Source organism: Jaculus jaculus, chromosome 15 (assembly GCF_020740685.1).
Source record: "Jaculus jaculus isolate mJacJac1 chromosome 15, mJacJac1.mat.Y.cur, whole genome shotgun sequence".
In the NCBI taxonomy this organism is placed as follows: Eukaryota; Metazoa; Chordata; class Mammalia; order Rodentia; family Dipodidae; genus Jaculus; species Jaculus jaculus.
In genome coordinates, this window is record NC_059116.1 from 47,521,813 (window position 1) to 47,535,637 (window position 13,825).

The 13,825-nt window shown below is 48.9% G+C and overlaps 1 protein-coding gene across 43 annotated transcripts in view; it reads left to right on the forward strand.

Annotated features, from left to right (window-relative positions):
* Celf4 (CUGBP Elav-like family member 4) overlaps positions 1-13,825 on the forward strand; it is a 286,218-nt gene that overhangs the window by 20,059 nt on the left and 252,334 nt on the right. The window lies entirely within an intron of this gene.

Sequence of the window (13,825 nt, forward strand, 5' to 3'; positions counted from 1 at the left end):
AAGCTGATACCACCCAGTGGCCCCCTAATTCTGTGCCTGGCTTCCTGATCATCAGGGTTCAGCCTTCTTCCCCAAAGGCACAACCGCCCAGATTCTCCATCTGCTCACACAAAATTCGTTTCTAGGACCATTGTCATCCCAACCATGGGGATATATCTGATGCACGTACACTCTTGAGTTCCTCTTGTTTGTTCACACACATAGGTATATTCACACACTCACACATGCCCAACCAAACACCACAGTAAAACATTCGCTGCAAGTTCTTCCTTTGTATGGGTGTCTCTGTAGTAGCCTGGTGGAGTCCCTCCCCTGCTCCACCCACATGGGTGGGGAGCTCAGGAATAGCAGAGAGTCCAGCTGCTCCACTGGCAACTGTGTGACTGCCAGGCCAACCTCGGCTTCCCTGACTAGCTGGTGGGAATATACTGAGGGGTTTCCTGGGAGAGAGAAGTGCAGTGATCTAGGTAGAGCATTTGGCATAGTGCCTGGGTCATGGTGAGCCTGCAAGAATTGAAGCTACAGAACAAATGAAAAAGAAAGAATAGCCTAAGGAGTTCCTAGCCCAGGCACCTCTGGCCTCACTGCTGGCACCCTTGCCTCACCCTGCCCTTCCTGGTGCATCAGACACTCTTCCACCTGGAGCTCCCTCTTCCTTTCTGCTCCCCTCAAACCAAAGCTGGCTCCTTTTCACAGAGCTCAGTGTCCTCCTGGAGGCCTCTCACTGCTCTAAGCCTGGATGGTGCAGCCCAGGGCCTCAGACCCATTACACAGCCCGGCTGTGTGCACCTGCAAGGCCTGCCACACCTTAGACTGGAGCTCTCCGTGACACATCACCATGGCTCCATGCACCCAACAGGCCTCTTCCAGGCTACGGCCAGACCTGGTTCACATGGCAGCTCCTTCGCTGACCTGGAGGATTGCAGGGCCTATCACTCGGACCACAATCAAAATGCAGTTGCTTTATCTCTTCATGTGTGTCTGTGTGTATGACTGTGTATTCTGCATAAGTGTGTGTCTGTGTTCATATATGCACTTGTATGGACATGAGTATGAATGCCAGAGTTTGGCATTTGGTGTCTTTCTTGATTACTGTCCACAGTAGGCTTTTTGAGACAAGGTCCTTGCTGAAATCAGAAGTCAACAATTGGGCCAGACTAGTTAGCCAGCAAAATCCCCTGGCAGGGATCCACCTTCCTCTGGCTTCCCAGCACTAGGATGAGGTGCATGCCATCTTCCCAGCCCAGCACTTGTTTGCAAGTAGGCTGATGTTGCATGTTCTCACCATTGTGAGCAGTACGCATCGTAGGAAAGGAGAAAACTGAGGGAAGGTAGCAGGAAGAGAGCAACAGTCACGTCCACACTTCCCCGAAAGGTAACTACTTTGGATATGTTGGTGACTGTCACAGTCAAATCCAGTCAGAACCTCCTACTACCTGGGCTGGGGCCTACTCACCTACCGTGTCCCCACACAGGGATGTGGGGTGCACCCTCTGAAAGAAGCAGGAAGAACTGCAGCAGCCCCTGTGCAGAAGACCTGCGCTGACTAGGGCAGGAGCCCTCGGGAAAGAGAAGCCGCAGCTTCCTTGATGCAGCATGTCCCGCCGCAGCCCTGCCTGCAGGGATGCCCACGTACCGCTTGCCAGGTCTCCTTGCATATGGTGAAGGCAGGCAGCCAAAGGGGCGTCCAGCTTGCAGAGAAAGGTCGGAATGGCGTGTCCGGAATGAGGACAGAGTGCTCTGAACACGTTACAGGCTCCTCCAGGTCTCCATATTTTTCACCTGGTAACAGGATACTATAGGCTATTCTGAGCAGCCATATCCCTCAGCCTCTAACCTTTCCATGCAGTTTATTTGTGCTTGCCTAGAATCCAAGGTGCAGCTATGTGGGGCTGTGCAGGATCAGGAGAGGACCAATATGAGAGGATCTGAAGTCTGACCTAGAGACCACAGTCAAATGGTTGGGGGTAACTGGAAAGCTGTGTCCATGCAGGTTCAGGAATAGGAGAGACTGTGAGTGAGGCATGTGTTGACTGCAGTAGAAGCGTGATGCTCAGAACTCAGGATCGAGCACCCGGGAGGTAGCTGTGGGCACTGGATCTAGAGTTCAAAGCCATGGTTTTAGGGCTTTAATGCTAAAGAGCTACAAGATGGTTTATAAAAAGCAGTGAATTCTTTAAAAATATTTTATTTATTTATTTACTTTCTAGCAGAGACAGAGAGAGAATGAGCACACTAGGGCCTCCAGCCACTACACATGGAACACCAGATGTATGTGTCACTTTGGACATCTGGCTTTATGTGGATACTGGGGAATGAAACTCAAGTCAGAAGTCTTTTCAGTCAAGTGCCTTAACCACTGAGAAATCTCTCCAGCTTGAACAGTGGATTTTTATTCCGTGAGCTCTGAGCTCCTCCCTTCCTATGAGTCAGGAACAACACCTGCTCTGTGAGTTATTGAGGCAGTTAAATGAAAATATGTAGAAATGTCTAGAACAGTCTTGCATAATGGTGGTAATCATCATAATAATAATAAGAGAAGAATTGTTAGCATGTATTTATCATGTGCCATGTGCTGGTACAATGCCAAGCACTTTAATATGCTATGCCATCTAATGCTGCCACTGTTCTAGTAGAAGATTCCATTTCTAGTTTACACACAAGGAAACAAGGGTACTAAGAGAGCCTATGTAACTTCCCAGGACCCAGCCAAGAGCCGTGAGCTCAGTTCAGAGAGCTTATACCTGGTGTGATTAAGTCTTTGCATCAAGAGAGTTATGCTCTTGACTCAGAGTGCTTGTGCCTGGAGTGGTTAAGTCCCTGCAACTGGGGATGCTTACGTCTTCCTAGCTGGGCCTCAGGTGTGTAACACCACGATGGAAGATCAGCAGTCAGCTCCTGAAGTTCAATGAAGGCACAGTATGCACTCAATAACGAGTGTTTATTTATTGCTTCTGTTTACAACTGTATTCCCAAAGTGAATTGTTTGTTTAAGCAAGGAGCATTTACCTTTATTACAGTCATTGGTAAATAAAATTATATTTGCATTTCCACAAATATGTATGAGTTTAATTAGTCTTGCAATTCGTACACAAGAGCCAGTCCAGGAAACACATTCAGGAGCTCACACTCCTACCCTAGGCAAAGAGCCTTCTCAGAAGAGCACCATCAGATTAAATAACGCATTCATTCACAAATAGGTATCAACTATCCCCTTTGTGCCAGGCATGGTCTCACTATGAAGACACAACAGTGACCAAGACAGACAGAGTCCTGGCTTTTAGGAAGCTCCACGTTCATGAGGAGAGTTTGGTAATAAATTAAAATTAAACATCTGAACATAAGTGCTTCACTGAGAATAAGGGAAATGTCAAGTGTCTCAAGCTACTGTATATTGGGTGAGTGGAGATGATCCCCCTAAGAAACTGATGGTGAAGCCAAGACCCAAACAAGCACACAAGGAGTGAAGCATACTCTAGCCTGAGGAAGTAGTAGGCACAAAGGCCCTGACATAGGAACAGGCTCCACGTTCCAAGGTGTCAGAAACATTGTAAGGGTAGTGGAGGAAGTCTGATAGGACAGGTGGTGCTAAACTCAGCATGTTGAGAGGTAGGGCTCTGAATTGTAGTCTACTGATTAGGAAAAGCTTTGAAAGAAGTGTTATATCAGTTATATTTTTGTTCCTGGGACAAAATATCCAACCAGACACAACTTAAGAAAATGGTTTATTTGGGGCTCATAGACCCATATTGTCACCTCAATAGGGAGGAAGTGGGGCAAGAGCCTGGCAAGTTGGGCTTGGGATGTAGCCCCACAAGGCCTGTCCCCAGTGACATTTCTTCCAGCAAGGCTCCACCTTCTTCCCAAATAGTGCCACCAATTGGGTATTAAGTATTCAAACACACGGGCCTATGAGAGATATTTACATCTGAACCATCACAATGAGGTTTTTGCACATTCCCCAGAGATCTTTCTGGCTGCTGTGTGGAGCAGCTGCTGGAGGAGCACAGACATACAAATGGGCATCAAGGAGCACTGATGCACCATGGATTAGGATGGACTGTGAAGGTTCAAGAAGTCAATGAGGTCAGAAAGTGTTGTGGGAGGTGAGGAGATGAGAGTCCCAGGACTTGCAGACCGACTATGGAATGGGAAGATCAAGGAGCCAGGACAGCCTGCTCAGTGATGAGTTGTTTTGTCAGAAGGAAAATGTTTGAAGGCCAGTGATGAAAATTTGCTGGGCCATGATGAGAGTGGAAGATCTGTCCTGTGTCCAGATAGAAGTCACTAAGCTCAGAGTGAAAATCTGGGATGGAGGAATAAATGTGAGAAGCATCAGGTAGTGGCTTCTAGAACTTTTTATTTATTTACTTTCATTTTTTAAGTTGTGTGTGTGTGTTTGTGGTATGCATTCATGTGTGTACACATGTTTGTGTGTGGGCACATGTGTGCGCAGGTGTGGGTACAGATGTGTGCATGTGTGTAGATACCAGAGGTCAATGTCAAGAGTCTTCTGCTGACATAGTCAATGTCACTGTCCACCCTATTCTTTGACAGAGTCCTCCACTGACCCCAGAGCTCACTGATTCAGCTGGACTAGCTAGCCAGTAAGTCCTAGAGCTCTGCCTGCCTCCATCTCCCCAGCCCTAGGATTACAGGCCAACACACCCAACACTACTAGGTGGGTCCTGCAGATCTGCACCCAGGTCCTCATGCTTGCTCAGCACTTCACCCACTGAGCCACTTCCCAGCCCTAAAGCCATGAATAACAGAACAGTTGAGCAAGACGTTATAGATGTGATTGCAATTTTTCCTCCATGTAGACTGAACATCAGTAAGACCAAGGACTGTGGAATGTGTATTTCAACATCACACACATGGATGCGAGGTGCCCTCTTGCCTCGTCTCCTGGCAGGTGGTCACCCATGCCCACACCTTGTTATTTGTCAGTGAAGCCCCTGCACGCACACTGCCACCATTCCACCCAGACCTGGCCTTGCTATGCTCCCACCAACCCCTCATGCTGTAGCTCCATCCCTCCAGCTCTTGCTGGACCACTGCCACTGCTGCCTCTCTCAGAGCGACATCATCCCAGGTTGCCAAGGCTGCGTTTCACACAGGAGGGAGAACTGCTGTCCAGGGGTGAGTCAGCCGATTCACGGTAGAGATGTAGGTCGCCAAGCTCCAACCTCCCTGCCTGCTGCTGCAGCTGAAACCTGCCTGTCCTGCCTGCCCTGCTGCCCAGGTCTTTGTTGTCCACATGCCCCTGCTCCCGCTGCCCCCAGCCTGAACTCCCCAGCTTGTTTCCCTCAGGGACTTCTCTTTGGCCCCAGAGCAATCACCAAATGCCTGGGGTAGACTGCTGGCTCTCTTGCTCTCTCTTTCTCTCTCTATCTCTATCTCTGAAAAAATAACGATACAAGGGAGAAACTGAGGTGTTAAAGATGCATCAAGTGGGGACCTAGGGAGGGACTCTGGGAGCCGTTTGTGGGATCAGGGTCCTCAGGGACACGGGCATCCTACCCAGGCCCTGCTGACTATAGGCAAGAGAGTCTCCATGTGAGCTGCACCCTGAACTGCTCTCCCTGGAGTCAAGGAGTCAAGCCACCTCCTGCCACTGTTGGGAATACCCTGGGGCTATAGCCCAGTAACAGGAAGACTACTCTAAAGAAAGATGGGTTTCTGGATGGAGGATGACATGTAGGACGAGGGGTGCATGTTATCACATACACACCATCATTACTGGGTCATGATAATAAAACCATGTCTATAGTTTTATAGTTGAACATTTCAGCATGCATGACCCACATGACCACATCAGCCTTACAATGATCTGATGATGTGACCAATCCCATAGCCAGCACATGTGGCAATTTATATTTGCTTAAAATTATTTAAGTGTAACTAAAAATCTGTCCCTCTCCTCCACCTCATGAGCCATGTTTATAGTATCCATGGCCAAAAGAAACTACAGAAGCTGGGCGTGGTGGCACACACCTTTAACCCCAGCACTCAGGATGCAGAGATAGGATGATAAAGAGCACTGTGAGTTCAAGGCCAGCCTGGACTATGTAGTGTGTTCCATGTCTGGCTGGCCTAGAGTGACACCTTACTTTGAAAAAAAAAAAAAGTAAAGAGTCCCTGCACTTACAAGGGGGTTCTGAAACAATAAACCCACAAGGCCACAGTGAGTTGAAAATGTGATGAGTGGAGATGTTGCAATGTCACCCCCACCCCCCGCCATGCTCAGCAACATAGCTCTGCAGAATCCTGGTGGACTGACTAGAGTCCTAGGCGGATTGAGGGTTGTGGCTTGCAGCCACTGTCCTCATTGTAAGAGTATTGTACACGGAAGAAAATCAGCATTCAGAAAAAAAACGTGCAGAGTGTATGTGGCTTTTGCGCCATCTTAAAGCAGAACTTGAAGGCACCGGGCATGTACTAGTGGTGCATATGTGGAAACAGAAGCAGGTGTGTGGGCATGAGACGTCCTCTCTGGACTGTGCGGTATGTACACGTGCTTAGGCTATCATGTGTACACATGTCTAAGAGGTGATTAGTCTTCATCCTCCAGCCAGGAAGTCTGCCTGGAATGTTATAAATAAAGGTTCCCAAATCCAACTAACCGGGTTCAAATGCTCTCCCTCCCACATTCTAGCTGTGTGACCCTAGGCAAGTGGCCTAACTTATCTGTGCTTCAGCTCTCTTTTATATGGGCAAAGAGAGCAGTGGAGTCATGGGCAGGGGTACTGGGGAAATTACATGAGATGAGATGATACAAGCAAAGCTCTCACCATACTCGGGGCTGTTAATAACCATGAGCTGTTACCTTGTCTTCAGGAGGCAGCATGTTTGCTACATTGGGACAGCTGTGGAGAGGAGTCTGCATGTGTACAGCATGTGGGGAACGCTAAAGATACCAGAGCTGCTTCATGCCCACAGCCATTGAAGGAAGGCCTCATTAGGAAGGGCTAGGGGAGGCAGTGGGATGCAGTCTCAGGGACACCAGTGGCACTGGATAGAGAGCCAGAGGCAGATATGGGCGCTGGAAGGGTAAGGGCTCACACAAGTGGGTGTCCTGGCAAAACTCAGCCACCTAGTGTCCAGATCACCTGGCTTATGCTTCCTACCTACGTGGCTGGGGAGATGGCTCAGTGAGCAAAGTGTTTGACACATAAGCGGAAGGGTTCAGATCTCCAGTAGCCATGTAACATGCCAAGAGTGGAGGTGTGTGGCTAAAATCCCAGCATTAGAGAGGCCGAGACAGAGAGGTACCTGGATTTGACGTCTAGCTAGTCTGGCTGAATCAGCGAGTTCCAGTTCAATGAGAGGCCCTGTCTTATAAAAAGCAGAATGGAGAGCAATTGATGATAACAGATATTGAAATCTGGCTTCCACATGCATGTCTACAACCTCCCCCCCACACACACACATGCAACCACACACTCACTCACCACACACCACACGTACACAGGCATAAAATCCTTGATATCTGTATTTGTCAAAGTAGCCTGAGCCCCCTCACATTTTGCTCCCTACATCCTAAAGTCCTACATGGAAGATGAAACCATTACTAAGTGACAACTGGAATGAAAAGGTCCTGACCAGGGGAGGCACTGGGAGAATCTCTAGCCCATAACAGCCCCTAGAACATCAATCAGTTCCATAGGTGTCTGTTCCCACCCTTTGCTGGGAACCTAGTCAGCTGTAAGGGAGCTGCAGAGAGGGAGGTCTGAGGAGAGACGCAGCATGACAGGGCCCTGCCCCCAATGAGGAGAGAGCGACCCGAGGCCTCTTCGGCAGCAAGGGGGGATGGCATTCCAAGGCACTTGGGGTCCTGGGTTCATGCATGAACTAGTATTTGAAATAATCCTGTGGAAAGGTTGCGATCTTCTTTTGTGTTGTGTCCTCGGTTTTTTGAGACGGGGTCTCACTCAGTAGACCCGGATGACCTTGAGCTTGTAGCAGTCCTCCTACCCAGCCTCCAAGTGCTGGACTATAGTGGTGTGCCACCTACCATGGGTATAGTGTGAACATATATGATTTTACAAAGGACTGAGTGAGGTCCAGAGAGGTGGGGCCACGAGTGCAGGGCAACAGATAGTAAGTCTACAGCCAGGCCCAGGCGTGCAGAGAGGGAAAACTAAGAAAAAGAATGCCTCCTGTACACACAGCACAGAGCAGAGCCTCAGAAACACGCACAGGCCACCCTCCACCTCAGCCATCCTATCTGGCTTCCAGAAAGTCCCAGCCAGATGCAGGCTGCAGGCTGACTGCGTTTTCAGATGTGGCCAGCAGAGGGCACCAGGACCACTGTGCAGCCTGGCCTTGGAGTGGGCTGAGCTCACTGCACACTTCCCCCACAGTGAGCCAGTTCAGGATGCCAGGTGAGGAAGCAAAGTGCAGTTTCCATGGGGAGGGTGGGGCCACAGCAGCAAGCTCCAAAGGACACTGGAAGTCTCACAGTCCTTCTGGAATTGGGCATATCTGTAAAGGCTAAATAAAATGTCTTGTCAGGTCTGGTTTCAGCCTGTCATCCCAGCTACTCAGAACTTATGGCAGAAGACAGAAGGTTCAAACCCAGCCTGAGCAGCTTAGGAAGGCCCTGTTTCAAGGTTAAGAAAAAAAAAAATACCAAAAGGACTGTTGCTGTAATTCAGTGATAGGGCCCTTACTGAGTCGACACGAAGTCCTAGGTTCTGTTCACAATGGAAAACTAAGTGGCCCCAGGGGAGCCCGTGCCTGGCGTGACATAACTGGCTGTGCTTTCTGTAACTGGTGCTCAGAAAAGGCAAAGGTGGGGGAAGCACCTCTGGGTTCATCCCCAGGCCTCAAGGGACAAGCAGTAGAATAACACAGAGCCCTCCTGCCAGGCTGCGAATATGGATCTATGGACACAGCAGTCTGAAACAGTCTCCCAAAGACCTGCAGTCGTGGCAGAGGAACCACGTCATCTGATGGACGCCTGACCACTGGCAAACCTCCCTGCCCTGACAAGAGGCCACCTTCTCTTAATCACTAGCTCACCCTTTTGTAGAAAGATACCCAAGGATGCCTTTGGGGCTCCTGCCATCCAGTAAAGAGCACAGTCCCATCCAAGAAGCCTGTGGTGAGGGCCGGAGAGATGGCTTAGCGGTTAGGGTGCTTGCTTAAGGACCCAGGTTCAATTCTCCAGGGCCCACATAAGCCAGATGCACAAAGTGGCTCGTGTGTCTAGAATTCATTTGCAGTGGCTGGAGGCCTTGGCATCCATGTTCTTTCTCTTTCTCTTTCTCTCTCTCTCTTTCTCTGTCTGCCTCCTTCTCAAATAAATAAATAAACATATATTTTTTTAAAGAAGGCTGTGGTGAAATATACCAAACTCCAAGAGATTGGGTCTGAATTGGCTTTTCTTCTTGTTACACTGAGATCTTGTGACACTGAGAGCATGTGTCTGCTTAGGGTAGTGACAATTCGGAGACTCAGAACACAGTAACAATGGAGAACGTGACAACTGGGAAGGAGATTTAAGAGTGAAAAGGGGAAGAAGTGGAAAACAGATGAGAGTTGTGTTCCAGGAAGATTTCAGAGCAGCCAGAGGGTGGATGAGCACCAGGAGCAGCCAGTCCTGAGACGGGACGGACATTCAGAGTAATGGCCCATCAGGTCACATCTGTCCTGAGACAGGATGGACATTCAAAGTGATGGCCCCATCACGTCATATCTGATCTAAGACTGGACGGACATTCAGAGTGATGGGCCCATCACGTCACATCTGTCCTCAGTTTGTGTGTGGATCTTGTGGCGTCACTTGCCAGGGCACCCAGGTGAGACAGGTTGTCGCCTTCTCTCCCTGGCAGCATATAGCTGTTGGGATAGCAAGGTATAAGCCACACCCCTCCCAGACTAAGCTGTATATGCAAGAGTGTGCATGAAGCCACAGCCAGCCTAGGGCCTGGGCAACTGCAGAAGCCATGGCTTTATGAAATAGGGCTAATGGTGAAGGGCAGGGTGGAAAGGGATCTGCTACAGATTGTGGAGGACTTTCCCAGCTTGGGTGAGAGCCAGCAGCTTTGAGCTGTCAATGCCATTCACTGACGACCACTGTGACATGTGAGCGCAGCCTCTCCAAAGTTCCATGTCTGTATCTGTGAGCTCACACCTCAGACTCCACCCTGCCGGCCTCACACAGGTGGTGTGATATTCACATTGCTGGAAACAATAGAGAAAAGGCACAGGGCACATGCCCCCTCCCCCCGCAGACCTGTAGCTGTAGCCCAGAGCTGGGAAGACAGCCACTGCTCAGTTGCCCCCTTTGGGATATGGTAGAGGAGTCAGGATCATACTGAACCCAGACAGAGTCAGGCTCTAGGGAAGAAAGAGTTCCCTGTTGTCCAGTTCCAACCCACTCTCATGTCTGTCACCAGGGAATCAAGAAGACCACCAGCTTCCCCCACAGCATATCACATCAGCTTTCCCTGTTTGCCACCCTACCCCTCCCAACACCCCTCAAGGGAACATCCTCCCACCTCCCCCATTGCTGCAAACAGCTGTGATTCGGAGAGTCATTTCCAAGGAAACTGAAAAAAAAAATAATAATTTTTTTTTCCCCCAGCGTCAGGGGAAATTTCAAACACAAAGCAAGTGACTCCAGAGAAGCATCCATGGTACCCAAGACGCAGCTTTGGGCTTGCAGCATAGTCAGCGCCATCCAGGGAGAGATGCAGACAGGACAGATGTGTATGGAAGGGGGTAGAGAGGGGCGATGGATGGCTCCCAGAGTGGAAATTGAAGTTCTCTATAACATTTGTTGCTGAGCCGCAGGGCTCTTGCAGTTAGAGGAACCACAAAAAAGGAGAGAAGTTAGCAGGGGCCTTTTTTTTCCCCTTTCTTTCTTTTTTTCTTTTTTAACCAGGAATGTGTCTTGCTCTTCTCTGTGCACAGCCAATTTGGATGCCCTGTGGACAGCAGGGCGCCTGAAAATAGCCTTCTCTTGGTGGCCACTCCATAGCCAGGGGAGTACTCCAGACTGGCTTTCATCCTACCCTCATGATTGGGTCATTTGCTACTCCTTTGGAACTCACAGTACATAAACATGCACTTAAATAACACACATTATCTCACTGTAGTCTTTGCACACACAGGCAAGTGCATCCTGCTGGGGTTTGGGGCATACTGACTGCTCCTTAAACCTTGGTCCTCACTAGAATGCTAGCGTGGCAAGTAAGCTGAGAATCAGGTTCAGGATCTTGCACTGTGGTACAGAGAACTGGGAGCCAGTTGGAAAGTCTGTCCTCAGAGCCTGGGGCAGGTGTGTTGGTGCACGCCTTTAATCCCAGCACTCAGGAGGCATAGGTAGGAGAAGTTCCATGAGTTTGAGGCCACTGTGAGACTACAGAGTGAATTCCAGGTCAGCCTGGGCTAGAGTGAGACCTTACCTGGAAAAAAAAAAAGAAGAAGAAGAAGAAGAAGAAGAACAGAAAAACAAAGAGGAAGGACAGCCTTAAGAATCTGGTCTTATTTTAATTCTGAAATCACTGAAAAGGACAAGCCACTTCTGCCTGGCCCACATCCCTCAGAGAGGTCATTCTAGACCTAGAACCTCACTTGAATTATCTTTGCAGGCAGGAGCCATGGCCTAGAATATGGAAAAACCTGAGTATGAGGAGGGTGGTAAGCCACCTCTCTCCGGCCATGCACAGTAGCCAGGTCAGTCAAACCACAGTGTAGAACTCATGTCCCCTGGTGTCAGACAGTGTTGTACAGCCTCGCCCATGCTGGAAGGAAGACTGCACTCTGTAAACCCCTTGCTTCCTGGCCCTGTGAGGCACATGTCACTTCTTCTCCAAGGGTAGAACCATCCATAGGATAGAGCAAACAATGTCTTACATTCACATTCAGTTCTACAACTTCTCTTTCCTCTCTTCCCCACCCTCTCTTCCCCTCTGGCCCTGGAGATGCATTTTGCATCCTTTAAACAATCTTGTTTATTCTATGTGTCTGAATATAGTTATCTGAATATTAATTATGGCTTTAGTGAAGTTCATCGGTTGAATGCAGGAATGGAGAATTCCTCCTCACTTCCAGCCACCTGCTTTGATTTCTCTGTTTATTTGCTTGACTGAGCTGAAATCAGTTTCTGTAAGTGAAAGTCGGCTGCTTGGAGCAGATGTTAATGCTCAGAAATAGTGTACAGGCTGCTATTAGCATAAGTAGCATCATGTTAATAAATAGAGGTGTGCAGGGCTTGTGGCAGGGGTAATGGTAGGGACCCAGGGACAGTAGCCTGCCCGGAGAGTGAACCTGAGCCCTGCCCCAGGAAGAGGAACAGCCCCAGCCTGGGTGCTGGGCACCTTCTGCAGGAGTTGGCCACACCCTCCCCATCCTAGCACCCCAGTATGCAGCTGGCTGGGGGCCGATGATTAATGACAGTAAGGACTGTAACCAAATTGTAGTGCCATTAGCACCAAGTCACGACTGACAACTAGATACATCATCTCTGAGGTTTCTATCCAGCTAACTAATTTAACTATGTGGATACGGGAAATGCCATGCTGATGCCATAAGGCACACATTGCCAGTACCCAGGAGCCTGTCAGAAAAGAAGGAGAGGTGGGGAATAGATCTAGACCCAGTGTTCAGGGTCACAGGTATGTCTTTATAGCATCGGGCTCCAAGGCTTTTGAACAATTTCAAATACACACTGAGGAACCAAAATCCAGCAAGTGGCCAAAGCCCATTCTTGGCACTGATGTGGAACTGAGGAGGCTTTCTTGACATCACAGAAGGACATGGCCAAAGCCCATTCTTCACCCTGAAATGGAGGTGAGGAGGCTTTCTTGACATCACAGAAGGACATGACCAAAGCTCATTCTTGACTCTGACGTGGAGGTGAGGAGTCTTTCTTGACATCACAGAAGGACATGGGGCTGGCGCCTTCACCCCACTACACCCCGAATTCCTCTGAAGCCCTCCACTCTCCCCAGAAGGGGACTGGCAGGGCGAGATACAGGTGCATCTCACTCCTAACGGAGCTGTGCCCAAAATAGTCAATGCAAATTGTTATTGTCTGCCTTTTGTCATTTTTTTTTTTACAATGAATCCTATTTGAAATGTGCTGTTTGCTCATCAGAGGAGCCTTATAAGGAATCCTTTTAGAACTGAAATAATCCTTCTGCCATATGAATAGCTACCCTTTAATTCATCTGGTTTGTGAACTTGGAGGTCCCACAGAACCATGTTTCTTAAAGCTGGTCCCTGTGTTACCTTGTGATTTATTCTCTAACTGAGCAAGTACTCCAGCAGGGTCTCCTCCTCCCTGATTACTGGAGGGACTCAGGCTGAGGTACCTAAGAGACTGGGACATTAACTCCATGACAGAATCCCCAAATTTCTCACAAGCCTTGCTAAGTAGGTTTTGTGTTGATCAGCAAGTCTTGTCCTTTATCTGGGATATCCAGCTCGCATCCTGAGAAGCTTGTGGAAGAATGTCTGAAAACAGATGCTTAGGAAAACTCAAAGGATAGACAAGACACATGTATGATGCATAGCTCCTAGTGATCCACCCAGTCAGCTGACTAGAAGGTTCCCATTCTGGAAGTGGCCACCCCCACCAGTAAGCTCAGAAAGTGGCAGTGGCAACAACCCAGATTATTCTGGGAAATTTAGCTTCCATGAGCAATGTCCAGATAATGGAGATGGGAAGAAAGACTTTGGCACTGAACCACTGTGCAAGGTCTCTCTCCAGAGCAGGCATTGAAATGATGACTTTGGGTCACTGATAATTACCTCAGTAGATGACTACATGGCTCTCCTACCCAGCATTTTCTCCTTTCCATAGTTCTCT